This window comes from Leucoraja erinacea, chromosome 14, assembly GCF_028641065.1.
Source record: "Leucoraja erinacea ecotype New England chromosome 14, Leri_hhj_1, whole genome shotgun sequence".
In the NCBI taxonomy this organism is placed as follows: domain Eukaryota; kingdom Metazoa; phylum Chordata; class Chondrichthyes; order Rajiformes; family Rajidae; genus Leucoraja; species Leucoraja erinaceus.
In genome coordinates, this window is record NC_073390.1 from 53,194,422 (window position 1) to 53,213,986 (window position 19,565).

Below are 19,565 nucleotides of genomic sequence, written 5' to 3' on the forward strand. Positions count from 1 at the left end.
TCACATTTTGCTTGGGTAGCTTACACGCCAGTGGTATGAACATTGACTTCTCTACGTTCAAATAGCCCTTGCTTCTCCTCTCTCTCTCTGTCCCCTTCCCCTTCCCAGTTCTCCCATCAGTCTTACTGTCTCCAACTACATTCTATCTCTGTCCCACCCCCTCCCCGCACGTCAGTCTGAAGAAGGGTCTCGACCCAAAACGTCACCCATTCCTTCTCCTCAGAGTTGCTGCCTATCCCGCTGAGTTACTCCAGCATTTTGTATCTACCTTCATCTCCTACACCATGAGCTGCAATAGCCTTCGATGTGGCACCTAACCAAATCGAATGCCTTCTGAAAATCGAAGTTTAATACTTCTGCCATTTGTCCTGAAATGACAAATACAGACAAATTCCAGCAAAAACCTTTGAAACAAACCTCATTAGATTCCACTTGGTAGCTTGGGTTGGGACAAGTTTCTTTTGTGAGATTTAAAGTCATACCAGGATGGCACTGCACCAATGCATATGGAGTTACATTAATTTCTGCTTCTCCAATTCTTCTATATTGGAATCCTCCATCACCTGTACAGTGCAAGCAGTTAAAATGGCAAAAACCGCAGCAACCAATTGTCACGGTCACCTTTGCATGCAAAAACAAAGAACTGCAGATGCTGGTTTATACCATAGATAGACACAAAGTGCTGGAGTAACTCAGTGGGTCAGGCAGCATCTCTGGAGAAAAAGGATGGGTGACATTTCAGATTGGGACCCTTCAAAGGTCATCCCATCCTTTTACTCCCGAGATGCTGCCTGACCTGCTGAGTTACTCCAGCACATTGTGTCTATATTTGGTATAAACCAGCATCTGCAGTTTCTATATATATCCATAAATAAGAAATGGCAATAAATCCCAGGATCCAATGAAGCTATAATAGACGTTAAGATTGAGGCATGAACCACATATATTTGGAAACATAATATCTAAGTTTTAAAAGACTTAATGATTCATGTCCTGACCCAAAACGCCACCATCCTATTTCTCCACAGATGCAGCTAGACACACCGAGTTACTCCAGCACTTTGTGTCTATATCACCCATCCATGTTCTCCAGAGATGCTGCCTGACCTGCTGTGTAATGCCCCTGTCCCACTTAGGAAATCTGAACGGAAACCTCTGGAGACTTTGCGCCCCACCCAAGGTTTCCGTGCGGTTTCCGTGCGGTTCCCGGAGGTTGCAGGTGGTTGCCGGAGGTTGCAGGTAGTGGAAGCAGGTTGGGAGACTGACAAAAACCTCCGGGAACCTCTGGGAACCGCACGGAAACCATGGGCGGGGCGCAAAGTCTCCAGAGGTTTCCGTTCAGGTTTCCTAAGTGGGACAGGGGCATAACTCCAGCACTTTTACTGATTGCCACTTGGTAGGTAAGGGCCTTTATTTGATTTTAACACACCATGCAATCTGGCAACGGCTGTGTAAAAATTTCACACTATATTTCCAATTTACTTTAAGCAATAACATTAGAGGTCCACTTGTATAAAGAAAAAAATCAAAGAAATATACAATTATCTTGTTGCCCCTGAAAAATAGGTTGGAATTATTCCATGGCTCTTGTTTCTTGCTACTGGGCAGTTGTTTAACCAGATTACCATGCCAATTCATTTTGAATTCCAGGAACAGAGTTACCTCTTTGATTAGATCACAGCTGAAAACTATACATGTCAGACCTTAGGACCACAGAAATGAATAAAGGAATCTATTCCTTTCAAGAAACTCAAATCATGAGGAAATGTTTTAAATCGTATTCATTAGCCTGTTAAATTGTGATTGCCAGTTATACAGTAAATTATTTTAAGGGCAAGTAGTATTTTGATTTCAAGCAATCAAAAATTTTTTTTTTTAAAGTTCCCATGCAGATGAGAGGAGCAAATATATTTACAGAGAAATAATTGACGGCTTGTACTGGGCTCGTTGCTATCATAGAAACATAGAAAATAGGTGCAGGAGTAGGCCATTCGGCCCTTCGAGCCTGCACTGCCATTCAATATGATCATGGCTGATCATCCAACTCAGTATCCCATCCCTGCCTTCTCTCCATCCCTTTAGCCACAAGGACCACATCTAACTCCCTCTTAAATTTAGCCAATGAACTGGCCTCAACTTCCTTCTGTGGCAGAGAATTCCACAGATTCACCACTCTCTGTGTGAAAAATGATTTTCTCATCTCGGTCCTAAAAGACTTCCCTCTTATCCTTAAACTGTGACCCCTTGTTCTGGACCTCTGGACGGGAATAACCTTCCTGCATCTAGCCTGTCCAACCCCTAGTGGCAATCATACTGCTGTTATGGTTCGAGCCTCAATGTTGGATCATTTCTTGTTTGCCAATAATTGTTGAGGTCACTGTGATCACGTATTTCGCTGCCTCTGAATTTTCTAGGCTTGAGGTTTTCGTTTTTTTTCAGTTTTTAGTTTTAGAGATACAGTCAGAAACAGTCCACCAAATCTGCACCGACCAGTGGTCACCGCACGCTAACATGGCCCTACACACACTAGGGACATTTTCACATTTTATACCAAGCCAATTAACATACAACCCTGTACGTCTTTGGAATGTGGGGGGCAACCAAAGATCTCATGGGGAGAATGTACAAACTCTGTACAGACAGCACCCGTAGTCGGGATCAAACCCGGGTCTCTGGCAGTGTAATAGGTATAAGCAACATTTCTTGATTTTTAAAATGAAGTGAGATTATTTTTTGAATCTAAATTACCTTTCCCCTTAGTCATGCAGCAAGGAATTGTGTTCTTCAGTCCACCAAGTCTACACTAGCAATTAAGCAACGATCTCAACAGTTCATATGTGGATTTATTGCCCCCAGATTCCAGCACTCACCCATACACTGGGGACAACTTACAGTGCAAATTACACTACGAACACACGCACACATCTCTCGGATGTGGGAGGAAATGGGAGCACCCAGAGGAAACCTATACAGTCACAGACGAACCTGCAAACTCCACAAAGACAACTGTGGAGGTCAGGATTGCAATTGGGTTGCTAAATCTTGATCATGGCCTCCTCACTGAAGTGACATCTCAGCAGGCATTGCTTCAACTGTGCCAAATTAGATAGCGTCCTCAGTATATTTTGTAGATAAGGCTTTCCGATACATATCCTCATTAACCATATAACCATATAACAATTACAGCACGGAAACAGGCCATCTCGGCCCTACAAGTCCGTGCCGAACAACTTTTTTTTCCCTTAGTCCCACCTGCCTGCACTCATACCATAACCCTCCATTCCCTTCTCATCCATATGCCTATCCAATTTATTTTTAAATGCTACCAACGAACCTGCCTCCACCACTTCCACTGGAAGCTCATTCCACACCGCTACCACTCTCTGAGTAAAGAAGTTCCCCCTCATGTTACCCCTAAACTTCTGTCCCTTAATTCTGAAGTCATGTCCTCTTGTTTGAATCTTCCCTATTCTCAAAGGGAAAAGCTTGTCCACATCAACGCTGTCTATCCCTCTCATCATTTTAAAGTCCTCTATCAAGTCCCCCCTTAACCTTCTGCGCTCCAGAGAATAAAGACCTAACTTATTCAACCTATCTCTGTAACTTAGTTGTTGAAACCCAGGCAACATTCTAGTAAATCTAAATTCTCTCCCCTTCTTCTCCTCATTCTCTCCCCCTTCTTCTGCACATGGCCTTTGCTTGGACTCATGACACAGGCAGCCCATTATGTTATGGAAACAGTTAATGATCGAGGGGATAATTCAAGATTCTAGATTTTAGATTCAAGATAGGTTTAGTGTCACATGTACCAATTAAGGTACAGTGAAATTCGAGTTACCATCCGGCCCCAAAAAACAAAAAGCAGTACGCCACACAACCACATCAAATAAAATGTACCATAAACATCCACCACAGCGGCTCCCCACGTTCCTCACTGTGATGGAAGGCAATGAAGTCCAATTTCTCCCTCTTTCTTCTCCGCAGTCAGGGGCTGTCGAACCATCCACGGTCAGGGCCATCAAAGCTCCCGCAACTGGCGATCCGAGCCCTCGTGTCGGGGTGATGAAACTCCCATCGTCGGGCCGGTTGAAACGCACCACGGCTTGTAGCCCCAACTCAGCCTCCAACCAGCGACCGCAATATTTAGACCGGGCCCCAAGATGTCTTCTTCTTGTGTATGGCGTGCACAGCCTAAAGTTGTAGGGCAACTTGGTCTATTTGATGGTGCACGCCAGGTTGATTGCATTCGTCGAAACAGGGCGGACCACGTGAGGGTTGCAATCTCCCACCCACCAAGATGTTAAAGACCGCAATTGACCCCTTAGTCACTTTACCATTTACCATTCTCCTACAAAGAGCGAACACTGCAAATCAGTCTTTCTATCCATCAGCCACAAAACCATCTGATAATACCTGTGAAAACAAAAGAATATCTGGGGTGGTCTTACCTGAAGCTACATGCCAGGCTTAACACATGGAGTTGGTTAAGACATCATTATGTGGTTTGATAACGTGGCTTTCAAATCATTATTATACAAGGACCAGCACCATCCACTTCCAGCCTGTGTGTCTGACATATACAGAACATCACAGTCAAACTGCACAAGGGGGAAATCACACGATAGATGCGCATAGGTGGTTTTGCACGAAACAAAAGATATAAAACAGTAACAATACGATTGAAAAAATAAAAGTGAAATTAATAAAGTGAAAAATGAAATGAAATAATTTAAAAAAGAACAATTTTGTAGCTCATATTTCCAAACCGAACCATCAAGATGCTTTTATGTTAGATCACTAGATGGATTCCCTCTTATATCCATGAATAAAAAACACATGATCTAAAAATTAAGGCACGAGGAACTGTAGATGCTGGAATCTAGAGTAAAACACAAAGTGCTGGAGTAACTTGGTGGGTCAGGCAGCATCACTGGAGGACTCAGTCTGAAGTAAGGTCCCTGCCTGAAACCCCATCTATCCATGTCCTCCAGAGATCCTGCCCAATCCGCGGAGTTACTCCAGCACTTAGTGTTTCCCTTCTGATCAGAAAATTATTTTTATTTAAACAGGGCTCAACAGATTTCGGACAAAATGATACAAAATTGATTAGTAATATCAGGGGTTATGGGGTGAAGGGAAAAGAATGAGGTTGAGTGGGAAAGATAGTTGAGCCATCATTAAATGGTGGAGTAGACTAGATGGGCTTAAAGGGTTTGGACAGGCTAGATGCAGGAAGATTGTTCCCGATGTTGGGGAAGTCCAGAACAAGGGGGTCACAGTTTAAGGATAAGGGGGAAATCGTTTAGGACCGAGATGAGAAAAACATTTTTCACACAGAGAGTGGTGAATCTCTGGAATTCTCTGCCACATAATGTAGTTGAGGCCAGTTCATTGGCTATATTTAAGAGGGAGCTAGATGTGGCCCTTGTGGCAAAGGGGTCAGGGGGTATGGAGAGAAGGCAGATACAGGATACTGAGTTGGATGATCAGCCATGATCATATTGAATGGCGGTGCAGGCTCGAAGGGCCAAATGGCCTACTTCTGCACCTATTTTCTATGTTTCTATGTTTCTATGACCTAACCAGTCAACAGAAAGGATAATTTCTCTCTGGGATAATTTTTTCTACGTCCAATAGTTTCATGGGATGTTTTATGATCATTTGGGGGAAAAAATGGACCCTCGTTTTAATTCTTCTTTGACAATGCGAATATGAATGGCCTAATTCTGCTCCTACGACTTATGAACATGGGGAGAAGGCAGGAACGGGGTACTGATTGAGGATGATCAGCCATGATCACATTGAATGGCGGTGCTGGCTCGAAGGGCCCAATGGCCTACCCCTACACCTATTGTCTATTGTCTATTGTCTATTGTCGAACTGTTGAGAAACTGTTGGAAAACAGTCCACCTTCAACTCACCTTTGCAAAATAAAGCTGATATCTAATGTTGTTTGTTTTACTCCAATTTTTTCGTTCCACTTTGGAGGTAAATACTTTCAAGGAAAGGTTAACAAAAAGTTAATATTGACACTAATAACGTTAGACTTCAATTACAAAACAGTTAAATTCCATGTAGCCACAAATCTCCAGTGGACCGTACGTCAAATATTTACAAGATAAAATACTAATAATATTACAACATCTAAATCACAGGGATAATACGATATATTACAATAGAGTCAAACATCATTCCTCTTAACATCTTTCTTTTTCTTAAAGATAAATTACAACTGATAATCCAATGACAACATCTAGAGGACAAATCAGATGCACGCTCTAATGTTAAATACACATAATACATCAAAATCATGAATCATTATGCTCTGTATGGCTCTGGAGCATTAAGTATTTTTTTACCCTAGTATGAAGGCAACAACATGTTCAACTCACTGGTTACATAAAAAAGCTGGAGAAACTCAGCGGGTGCAGCAGCATCTATGGAGCGAAGGAAATAGGCAACGTTTCGGCCCGAAACCCTTCCGGGTTTCGGCCCGAAACGTTGCCTATTTCCTTCCGGGTTTCGTCCCGAAACATTGCCTATTTCCTTCGCTCCATAGATGCTGCTGCACCCGCTGAGTTTCTCCAGCTTTTTTGTGTAACCTTCGATTCTCCAGCATCTGCAGTTCCTTCTTAAACACTGTTCAACTCACTAATGGATATATAGTGTAGAGTAAATCCACATGGTTAGTACGTTGATTTACCATCACGGAAATTGATCGCACGCATGTCCTTTTTCATTTAAAGTATCTTTGCGGTGGATCTTCTGGAATGAATCTGCACAAATCTCTGCGCTGAGCCTTGGCAACGTACATCGCCGTACTACGTCACTGATACTTTAGTGCAAACGTGAGGGTGACCAAAACCATCTTGCCTCCATTAAGTTGGTAATTGATGGGGAAGTAGGAAGTGGGCAATTGAGATAAAGGGAATGTTCTCTTGCTGGTGGTATGTGGGAAGGGGAATGCCCTGGGGATCCACACTGGTGCCTCAGCATTGTAACAGGGATGAAGGAATCGCAGTGGATTTGAAGTTCAGATTTCAATTTGGAGCCAATAGTTAGGTTTGAAGTTGGGGGAGAGAGCAAATGATGTGGAGGGTTGAGGCCGGGGTGATTGACAAGGTGAGTGGGAGAATTGGGGAGGGGAGTGCCGTGCCGACTGCTCAATTTAATGACTGATGTCAACCAATTTCTTACCTGCATCCATCAAATTGAGAAGCAGGGGTAAGAGGGGGCTGATCAGAATGATAGAATGTTTGCCTGATTTACTCATGAACAGGCTTCTGCAGTCTGTAAACCCAGAGGAGGTAAAAAGTATTGAAAGATGCAGCATGGACACAGGCCCTTCGGCCCACCAAGTCCATGCTGCCCATTGATCACCCATTCACATTAGTTCTAAGTTATCCCTATTTTCTTTCACCTCTACGCACTCCACACAAGGGGCAACAATTCACACATGGCCAATTAACCTACACTTATATATATTTGGGATGGGGAAAGAAAGCAAAGGATACCCGATGGAAACGTATGGAAAAACAGGAAGAACGTGCGGACTCCACACACCCAGCAAATAAGATCAAGATTGAATTTGGGTCTCTGGTGATGTTATGCAGCAGCACTACCAGCTGCACACGTGCCGCACAAGTTAGAGGAGAAGCATTAATGCAAGGGTGGGCAACCTTGTTCTGCATAGGGGCCGGGACGCATGTCTGTGAGCGGATGGCTGCTTTTACACATGGATCCCACCCTGGATGGCAGGCATCAAATCACGTGTTAACAGAAGGTAGACAAAAATGCTGGAGAAACTCAGCAGGTAAGGCAGCCTCGTGCAATCCTCGCATGCCTCACCCGCTGAGTTCCTCCAGCATTTACGTCCACCTTCGATTTTTTCAGCATCTGCAGTTCTTTCTTAAACGTGTTCACAGAAGGTGCGGGGCCCGTGCCGGCGGCATTGCGCAGGATGCGGTACGGCCAGTGCTCGGCACTCCACCACACTCAGCGCTCGGCTCGTTAGCGCGCCGGGTGATTACAGGAAAAAAAAAAAATCCGCCTGCGTGCCGGATGATTTTGGGTTAAGGGCCGCATTCGGCCCAGGGGCCGTAGTTGCCGACCCCTGCATTAACGGGATCAGTAATGAGGAAATGGAGTGCTGGGAGAGAGAAGGAACTGGTGACAGGAAGAAGGTTTACTTTAGAGATACAGTCCGGCCTAACAATGGCCCTTCGGCCCATCTTGTCCATGCCAATGATGATGCCCCATCATAGCTGGTCCCATTTGACCATATTTAGCCCATCTCCCTCTAAACTTGTTGAGGGACTCAAAGCTTGCTCACTTTCAGTACTTTTAACTATGTGCGTTTCTTCTTGTACCTGAGAGAACACGTTTTGCCAATTGGTTCGGGGAGTCTGAATCTAGGGGTTGCAGCAAGGATGTGTGGGAGGTGGAGAGGATGGGGAGTCAGGAACAGCAATAAAGGTCTGGGAACTGAAACCTCTTCTCTCTTGCTTCATTCTGACCCTCTTGGCTGCCTCCAGCCCTTGTCCAGACACCTCACCCCAAACACCTTCCTCTCCCACTCCAGCCTGGAAGCCAATGTGAGCAGTGGTTCAGACACTTAAACATAGAAACATAGAAACATAGAAATTAGGTGCAGGAGTAGGCCATTCGGCCCTTCGAGCCTGCACCGCCATTCAATATGATCATGGCTGATCATCCAACTCAGTATCCCGTACCTGCCTTCTCTCCATACCCCCTGATCCCTTTAGCCACAAGGGCCACATCTAACTCCCTCTTAAATATAGCCAATGAACTGGCCTCAACTACCCTCTGTGGCAGAGAGTTCCAGAGATTCACCACTCTCTGTGTGAAAAACATGACACATGACACTTCTGAGCCTTTCCAGTTGCTGGCCTGAAGGCAGGGATATGGCCACCCACCATTAACCAGGCCTGTGGACAGAAATGGCTGTCTTTCCACTGACTGGATAGCACGCACTGAAAAGCTTTTCACTGTATCTTCACTACACATGACAATAAACTAAACTAAACTCACATCATGTTGCAATTTGCCAATATCTGGGACTGCTCGCTGGTGCAAGGGGCAAAGGATTTCCTTTGGATGCTGGGCCTTGTAAGGGACTTAACATTGCAGGAGAAACAGGCCCTTCAGCACACTAAGTCTGACCCAACCATCAAATGCCCATTTATACCCACCCTGCATTATTCCCATTTGAGCAGCTCATTGTGGGATTAGCTGGCAGATAGGCCAACAGACACCCCATTTACTCACTGTTCTTCTAATTCACAAATGGCTGCAAATTACTATTATTTGCTATTGGAAGATTAGTCTCTTTGGTTTTGGGGAGGGTACTGAACAGATTCACCACAATTGTAAATGGATTTAATGGTTATGATTAAATATTACTGATTGTATGTCTCATTGTCACCTTCCCCTCAGCTAACCTTGTACCATTCTAAATTCCCTTGATCATCGTTCCCTTTGATCATCTGTTTTCACACCTTACCCTTCCATATCTCTATGTCTCCCTCTCCCCCGACTCCCAGTCTGAAGAAGGGTCTCAAACCTAAACGTCACCCATTCCTTCTCTCCATAGATGCTGCCTGTTCTTCCAACATTTTATGTCTATCTTGGGTTTAATGGAAACAGGTTTACATGTTATCTACGAGTGGAGTGGAGTGGGTTGTGGGGGAAATCTAACTGAGCCTTTCAAATATTTAGACAATGCGTTAGGTTGTTTCTTCGGGCAAATGTTTCAGTATGTATCCCTTGTCTGTATAATTGGCATTTGCATTGTTTGCAATACCTGTGTTTTCATATGTACGAAGGAACTGCAGTTGCTGGTTTACACCGAAGATAGATACAAAATGCTGAAATAACTCAGCAGGTCAGGCAGCATCTCTGTAAAAAAGGAATAGGTGGCATTTTCAGACTGTCTATCTTTGTGTCTGACTATGGTGTAGAGCTAGACAAGCATTATAGAAACATAGAAACATAGAAATTAGGTGCAGGAGTAGGCCATTCGGCCCTTCGAGCCTGCACCGCCATTCAATATGATCATGGCTGATCATCCAACTCAGTATCCCGAACCTGCCTTCTCTCCATACCCCCTGATCCCTTTAGCCACAAGGGCCACATCTAACTCCCTCTTAAATATAGCCAATGAACTGGCCTCGACTACCCTCTGCGGCAGAGAGTTCCAGAGATTCACCACTCTCTGTGTGAAAAAAGTTCTTCTCATCTCGGTTTTAAAGGATTTCCCCCTTATCCTTAAGCTGTGACCCCTTGTCCTGGACTTCCCCAACATCGGGAGCAATCCTCCTGCATCTAGCCTGTCCAACCCCTTAAGAATTTTGTAAGTTTCTACAAGATCCCCTCTCAATCTCCTAAATTCTAGAGAGTATAAACCAAGTCTATCCAGTCTTTCTTCATATGAAAGTCCTGACATCCCAGGAATCAGTCTGGTGAACCTTCTCTGCACTCCCTCTATGGCAATAATGTCCTTCCTCAGATTTGGAGACCAAAACTGTACGCAATACTCCAGGTGTGGTCTCACCAAGACCCTGTACAACTGCAGTAGAACCTCCCTGCTCCTATACTCAAATCCTTTTGCTATGAAAGCTAACATACCATTCGCTGAGATTATACCTTTCTTGAACGATATCAGTGAACCATTTGAATATTTAATGACAATCCAATATTCTTTGATGATTTAAATCGATATTCAAATTCTCAGGTCACAATGATGGGAATCCATTTTATTTTCTATTGATTATTTGTGCAATAGCATGGATTTTACAGTAACACAACTTCTCCAATCTACCCTACCCTTCAGACAGTGCATAACTTATCCAGCTGCAGAAAACATCCGTCCACCTGCAGAATATTTCCTTTATAGACCATGATTTTCACATCAGCATAGAAGATGATTTCATCTAAACTGGGCCAACTAGATCAACTGTAAGATTTTGCCCAGCTGAAACTAATTTCCTGATTGCATTCAATGTTGAACATTTCATTCACAACCAAAAGTTTCTGCCTCAAAATTAAACCTCAAAATATAGAATGGACAATATCTGTGTTGCAGACGTATTACAGAGTCATAGACAGTCATACAGTGTGGAAACAGGCACTTCGGCCCAAGTTAACCACACTGACCAACATGTCCCATCAGCACTAGTCCCACCTTCCTGCCTTTGGCTCATATCCCTCCAAACCAGTCCTATCCATGTACCTGTCCAATTGCTTCTTAAACATTGCGATAGTCCTTGCCTCAACTACCTCCTCCGGCAGATCATTCCATACATCCACCTCCCTTTGTGTGAAAAAGTTACCCCTCAGATTCCTATTAAATCTTTTCCCCTTCAACTTAAACCTATGCCCTATGGTTTTTCAATTCCCTTACTCTGGGCAAGAGGCTCTGCTAGTCTATGTGATCTATTTCTCTAATGATTTGGTATACCTCTATAAGATCATCCCTCATCCTCCTGCACTTCAGGGAATAGAGTTTTAGGCAGCTCAACCTCTCCCAATAGCTCGGACTCTCGAGTCCTGGCAACATCATCGTGAATCTTCTCCGTACCCTGTCCCACCTGGCAACATCTTTTGCATAATAGGGTGCCTGGAACTGAACACAATACTCTTAACAACTCATGTTACTTTTCTTCTACTGTTTTCAATTAATTGATTAACTGATTGACTATTTCAGGTAAATATTTAGGAATTAAATTACAAAATCCAATACGAATATCTCAGGGTAATATAGGTTCAGGCTATGCTCAAGATAATCTAAACGCATGACACAGTACTGCCCCAGCCAAGGACAGCAAGGATTCAGAAATATCTTGTCTCCAGACAGTAAAGCAATGCACCAGTAGATTAATTGTACAAAAATTCAGCAGTCTGAGATAACTTGAGAACATAGAATTCACATCAAGACAAAGATTTGCTGTTCGCCACCAGTTTCATTTCTGCAAGTAAACAGGATAAGATATGTAGGATTAACATATCATCAACAACAATGTGCCAGCATCTACAGGAGCAAAGTCAACATTGCTGTGTTGTACAAAGTAGAGTTGATTTGAAAAATGAATCTTTTTGAAGTTTCTGTGGAGATACAGAAACATTGTAACAGGCCCTTCGGCCCATCGAGTCCACACTGACCAACGATCCCCATACACTAGTACTATCCTATGCACTAAGGACAATTTACAATCTTTACCGAAGCCAATTAACCTACAAATCTGTACGTCTTTGAAGTGTGGGAGGAAACCGGAGAACCCAGGTGGTCTCCGGGTCTCGGGGAGAACCTACAAACTCCGTACAGACAGCACCCGTAGTCAGGATTGAACCCGGATCTCTGGCACTGTAAGACAACAACTCTACTGCTGCGCCACCGTGCCACAGTAGGTTAAGTGTTGAATAAGTTGATATATTATTGAACTTTCTTTTGCACTAATTGAATTGATTTGAACTAAACATTGTCCTTATTGCATGCAGAGAAGCATAACTAAACATAAGTTAAAATTACGATCTTCTTACATTGAAATAGATGGGAAGCCATTTCCTATTTTCCTTAAGATTATGCACAAAACTACTTCAATTAAGAAGGGTCTCGACCCGAAACGCCGCCCATTCCTTCTCTCCAGAGATGCTGCCTGTCCCGCTGAGTTACTCCAGCTTTTTGAGTCTATCTACTTGAGTATAGAAGTTGGGATGTCATGTTAAAATTGAACAAGGCATTGGTGAGACCAAATCTGGAGTATGGTGTATAATTTTGGTCGCCCAATTATAGGAAGGATGTCAACAAAATAGAGAGAGTACAGAGGAGATTTACTAGAATGTTGCCTGGGTTTCAACAACTAAGTTACAGAGATAGGTTGAATAAGTTAGGTCTTTATTCTCTGGTGTGCAGAAGGTTAAGGGGGGACTTGATTGAGGTCTTTAAAATGATGAGAGGGATAGACAGAGTTGATGTGGACAAGCTTTTCCCTTTGAGAATAGGGAAGATTCAAACAAGAGGACATGACTTCAGAATTAAGGGACAGAAGTTTAGGGGTAACATGAGGGGGAACTTCTTTACTCAGAGAGTGGTAGCGTGTGGAATGAGCTTCCAGTGGAAGTGGTGGAGGCAGGTTCGTTGGTATCATTTAAAAATAAATTGGATAGGCATATGGATGAGAAGGGAATGGAGGGTTATGGTATGAGTGCAGGCAGGTGGGACTAAGGGAAAAAAAGTTGTTCGGCACGGACTTGTAGGGCCGAGATGGCCTGTTTCCTTGCTGTAATTGTTATATGGTTAAATGGTTACTTCAATATTAGTTTCAAATTGAACTTGCATGTTAAATAGACAAAAAGACTGACAATCGACTAAAAGAAAATCATTCATTAGGAGACAATGTTTAGATAATGTCATCAAGATTATTTTGGCTTAAGAACATACAGAATTGAACATTTCACCTAGCCTTTGTGTCTTAATGCAGAGTAAAACACTTCACACCCAAAAGTCCACATAACTGACACCCAAAGGTTTCTAAAGAAAAAAAACAACGAGAAAAACAAAATAACATAAGATTAGAAGAAAAAAATCTAAATATTTCTTTATAAGTGTTGCTTACTAACATTTTGAATACAATAGTTTGGATGTGTATGAAAAGAATAATAAGGCATTTATTTCTCTCTTCATTTAGGAACAAGGTCCAAATTATGCCAAAGGTCATCATATTTTTTTACAAATCTTGTTTCACACTAAAAATACCACCAGCTCCAGCTGTTCCTGTGATATCTCACAAATTAGATTCCACTGTGTAACAGGCTAACAGTCATATAACGATTGGCTGGGAACACTGGATTGTTATGGTACAGCTTGCCCTCTAAGGCGACAGTTATCATGAGTGAAACTGCAACAATAGACAAGTTCTCACCAAAGGACTGAGATAAACCCCAAACGAGGATGTTCTGCTCTGATGGGAAGGCTATGAATGAGGTTAAGACAAATACCTCAATTTTCATGGGCAGATTATTATTTTTTAAACCATCACTAATTAGCCTGTGAATTGAGGAGCCCATAACAATACCAAGCATGCTTTCTTACAATGCTCAGAAGCCATTCCACGTTAGAATATTTTCCATAAATGGAAATGCCGCAAATTTTGCACAGTCTTAAGCAATTCAACAGACTGTTTAGTCTCTGTGGAACATTTGCAATGTGTTCTTTATTTTGAAGTTAAACATTTATCACAATTATAACTAACTAACTTAAGCAGCAAATTCATCTTCTTCATGGACTGAAAACTGTGGAAGTCAAGTCAATGGATATTTTTAAGGCAGAGATGGATAGATTCCTGATTAGCATGGGTGTCAGGGGTTATGGGGAGAAGGCAGGGGAATTGTGGTAGGGGGGGTATATCAGCCATCATTAAATGGTGGAGTAGGCCGAGTAGCCTAATGCTGCTCTTATCACTTTTGAACATGAACTTAATAACAAATAAGACAAATTTAATAATATAATGAAAATGTAAAATTATCACCAATGCTCAAATTTATGCCTCAAGATATTTTTGATGGATGGATCTTACTTTGCACAATGCGTAGGCAAGACGAAGGGTCTGAAGAAGGGTCTCGACCTGGGACGTCACCCATTCCTTATCTCCAGAGATGCTGCCTGACCTGTTGAGTTACTCCAGCATTATGTGTCTTCCTTTGCTTTGCACAATGTTTGTTCGATGTTGTTACAATTCTGAAACTGTAGGTCTTCTGCCCTTTCCCCCCCGATTACTTAGTTGAAGTAGCACCAGGGTCCCCTCCACAGTCAGAGTGAGGTCAAACACAAATTGGAGGAATGGCACCTCATATTTTGCTTGGGAAGGATACAACCAAGCGGTATGAATATTGATTTCTCTTGCATCGCCATCTGTCTCCATCCTTGCCTCACCCTAGACGTCATACTAGTTTCACTGTTGTTCTGCTCTTCACTGTTTGAATTACTCATTGTCACCTTTACCACAGCCAAAATGGATCATGTGTGCTCCACTTTTGATCTGGCTACACTGGGCAAGAGACTCTGTGCATCTACCCGATCCATTCCTCTCATGATGTTATATACCTCTGTAAGATAGAAACATAGAAAATAGGTGCAGGAGGAGGCCATTCGGCCCTTCGAGCCAGCACCGCCATTCATTGTGATCATGGCTGATCGTCCCCTATCAATAACCCGTGCCTGCCTTCCCCCCATATCCCTTGACTCCACTAGCACCTAGAGCTCTATCTAACTCTCTCTTAAATCTATCCAGTGACTTGGCCTCAACTGCCCTCTGTGGCAGATAATTCCATAAATTCACAACTCTCTGGGTGAAAAAGATTTTTCTCATCTTAAATGAACCTTAAATTGCCTCAATCACAAGGATATCCTTCTTCAAATTAGGAGACCAAAACTGTACACAATACTCCAGATGTGGTCTCATCAGAGCCCTATACAACTGCAGAAGATCACCCCTCATCCTCCTGCACTACAGGGAATAGAGTCCCAGCCTACTCAATCTCTCCCTATTGCCCAGACATAGAAACATAGAAACATAGAAAATAGGTGCAGGAGTAGGCCATTCGGTCCTTTCGAGCCTGCACCGCCATTCAATATGATCATGGCTGATCATCCAACTCAGTATCCTGTACCTGCCTTCTCTCCATACCCCCTGATCCCTTTAGCCACAAGGGCCACATCTAACTCCCTCTTAAATATAGCCAATGAACTGGCCTCAACTACCTTCTGCGGGAGAGAATTCCACAGATTCACCACTCTCAGTGTGAAAAAAGTTTTCCTCATCTCGGTCTTAAAAGATTTCCCCTTTATCTTTAAACTGTGGCCCCTTGTTCTGGACTTCCCCAACATCGGGAACAATCTTCCTGCAGCTAGCCTGTCCAACCCCTTAAGAATTTTGTAGGTTTCTATAAGATCCCCCCTCAATCTCCTAAATTCTAGCGAGTACAAGTCGACCCTCTAGTTCTGGCAACATACTCGTAAATCCTGACAATATTTTTCCACAAGTATTCTCAGGAACTCAGGTACTTGTGTACAGGTGAACCATGGTCAGTGTGAACATGGTGGGCCGAAGGGGCTGGCTCCATGCTGTATCTCTAAACTAAATTAAACTTAATCCTCAATTGGCAACCTCTAAATTGGCAAACAGGTCCATCCTAGTTGGCAAATTGTATTCAGATATAACTAACATTCCTCATAAATGTGAGGAAGGGCATTCTTGTTATTGAGGTAGTGCAGCGTAGGTTCACAAGGTTAATTCCCGGGATGCCAGGGCTGTCATATGTGGAAAGAATGGAGCGACTGGGCTTGTAATTGCCCAGTATATGCACGTCTTTATGGGCGGCGCAACCGACATCGCAGCGGCCTCTGCAGTCTGTCTGTGGATTTTTTTTTTTTTGTCCCGTTGAGGGTTTAGTTTGTTGCGGGTTTTTAAATGTGTATGTGTGTGGGGGGTGGGTGATGGGTGGGGGAAACTTTTAAATCTCTTCCCTGCATGGAGACCCGACCTTTTACCTGTCGGGTCTTCGTTGCCGTTGGGGACTAGCGCCGTGAAGCTGGTCAGCTTCGGAGCGTGGAGAGCTGCGGTGGCGCGCTGCTGCGACCCGACTCCGGTGGATGGTGACACCGGGAGCTCGTGGGTCCCCGGTGGGAGACCGCTTTGCGGGGCACCGGCAACGGTGACTTCTCCCGCTCGAATTGCGGGGTTGAGAGTGACCTGGACCGGGGCCTTACATCGCCCGATGAGGCTTTAAATTGCCGCGGACTTGCTAGCGCCTGCCGGGGGCTCCAACATCAAGACCCGGGGCAGGGCCTTACATCGCCTGGTGAGGCTTTAAATTGCTGCGGACTTGCTAGCGCCCGCCGGGGCCTTTGACCTCGACTTCAGGAGAGGAATGGAGAGCAGGGGAGAGACAAGACTTTGCCTTCCATCACAGTGAGGAGGAGGCTCACTGCAATGGATGTTTGTGTGAATTGTGTTAAGTGTGTGTCTTGGTTCTTTTCTTGTTTGGCTGCAGAAACCAAATTTCGTTTGAACCTCATGTGAGGTTCAAATGACAAATAAAAGGTATTGGTATTGTAATGTATACACTGGAATTTAGAAGGATGAGAGCTCAGTGGCACATTTCCCAACATGTTTGTCGAGCAACTGCAGGAAGCCTGCGTGTCACTAATGTACATCTCAGGAAGTTTGGGAATGTTGTGTTTGCACATGCTTGCCCAGGGGCCCAAAGTTTTCCTGGTGCTTATAAAATGAAATGTCAGCCATGCCATATGGAACTGTCTCACAGGAAAATCAAAGCCATTATGTATAGATTTAGTTCACTTTGCATGCTCAAATTTTGATAAAGTCGATTGTGCGGTGAGGATTATGCAAATTATAACTTTAAACGATTAATTTAAATCTCCAGTCTATTGGCACAGTGGCAGAGCATTAGAGTTGCTGTCTTACAGTGTCTGACTTACAGTTCGATCCTGACAGAGTTTGTATATTCCCTCTGTGACCGTGTGGGTTTTCTCCGGGTGCTCCGGTTTCCTCCCACATCCTAAACACCAATGGGTGTGTAGATTAATTGGCTTCAGTAAAATTGTGTCAAGTTAAATTAAAGTAAAAATATGTCTTCTTGAATTGAGCTCTTTGTTGTGGAAGTGGCAGGCAACGTTACAGTATATAAAACTGTAATCTATGATTCTATGAACAGTTATTTCTCAGACAGGAAGCAGGCTACACTGGGGAAGCAAAACACCAGCTAAGAAATAAATATGTTTGCTGGGGCTCATCAGATGGTGATGTAACTGAGGAAAGAAAGAAATCAACGACCTACTGTGTTCTAAAAACTCTCGAGTTTTGAAACTCTCCAGAATGGGAATCAGGAGGGCAGGGCTATGTCTGGCCTTAATCCACTTGAGTTTTAACTCCTGAATGAATGACTTAACTCCTTATCGCCCTTAGCGATACTTAAGAGTGTCACGGTGGTGCAGTGGTAGAGTTAAGGGCCTGTCCCACGAGAATGCAACCTGCATGCGGTGAGGGTGACCAAACCAGAAGCGGAGGTCGAGTGAGTGGCATGAAGTTCGAGCGAAGTCCGCGGGAAGTCCGCGCGTGATGTACGGCGTCGAGGCGACTGCGGGCCGGCAGACCGTTGCCGCGCAGAATTTTTGAACACGGTCAGTTTTTCGGAGCCCCGTGCGTGATGTCGGGACCAGCTCCGCACAACTCCATACGACTCCGGTGATCGAAGTGGGACCGGCCCCACGAGGCCGTACGGCTCAAGCGACCACGTTAGGTCACGCTTGCCGCATGGAGTCACATGCTCGTGGGACAGGCCCTTTACTGCCTTACAGCACCAGAGGCCCGGGTTCGATCCCGACTACGAGTACCGTCTGTATAGATTTTGTACGCTCTTCCCGTGACTATCTGAGTTTCCATGCTACAAAGACATACAGGTTTGTAGGTTAATTGGCTTTGGTAAAAAATGGTAAATTGTCCCTAGTGCGTGTAGCATTGTGCTAGTGTACTGTGTGATCGCTGGTCGACGTAGACTCGGTGGGCCGCAAGGCCTGTTTCCGCTCTGTATCTCCAAACTAAGCTAAACTCCCACACCTTATTTGATTGCCTACAATTACAAGGCAGGAAAAGGAAGAAAGGGCCCTTGAGATTGAAATTAAGACTCGATGAAGGGGCTTCGAACAGTTTCACGCTTCAGTTAACTGCGGCAAGTTTGCGGATGGTGGGAAAGAAGTAAATGTTCCGAGCCATTCTTAAGGGAGCCTTTCCGTTGCACAGGAACTGAAGGTTTTCTTCAAATAAAGAAAGGTTTAAAATCTTATCTCTTCAGTCTGCTTCCATTAATTGATGATCGACATCAGTTAAATAGCGACGGACACCTTTGTGGATACCGGTGATTCTTGTCTATTCCTGTGTCACTGATCACCCAGCACATTCGATGCATTCCACTGCGATGTGATTTACACCAGTGAGCTCACAACCTTGTATCCCTGTGCTGCGTATATTTATTCCCATGCTCTCCTGTTTTGGTATTTCTCCTTTGAAACTTCAGCACAAACCTCATTTCTGTTTTCCTTCACCATTCACCTTGACCAAAGCGCCTCAAAGTGAATTTTCAGTCCCAAAACGATGGCGCGTTCTGCTAACGCTATCGGTGTTAAATCAGTTTCTACCTTATTGAAATGATTTACAGCCTACCGTGTAGCCTGAAACTGGTGCTGTAAAACCACGGATTCTACTCTCCACTGATTAGGAGCTCTAAAATTAGCACTGAGCAGGGTGAGGACAGACATATGGACTGCTACTATTTAGACGGTAGACTTTGTAGTTACAGCCTGGAAACAGGCCCTTCGGCCCACCGAGTCCGCATTAACCAGTGATCAACCCGTACACTAATACTATCCCACACACACTAGGGACAATTTACAATTTCGCCAAAGCCAATTAACCTACAAACCTGTACATCTTGTGAATGTGTTCAGAAACCGTAGCACCCAGAGGAAA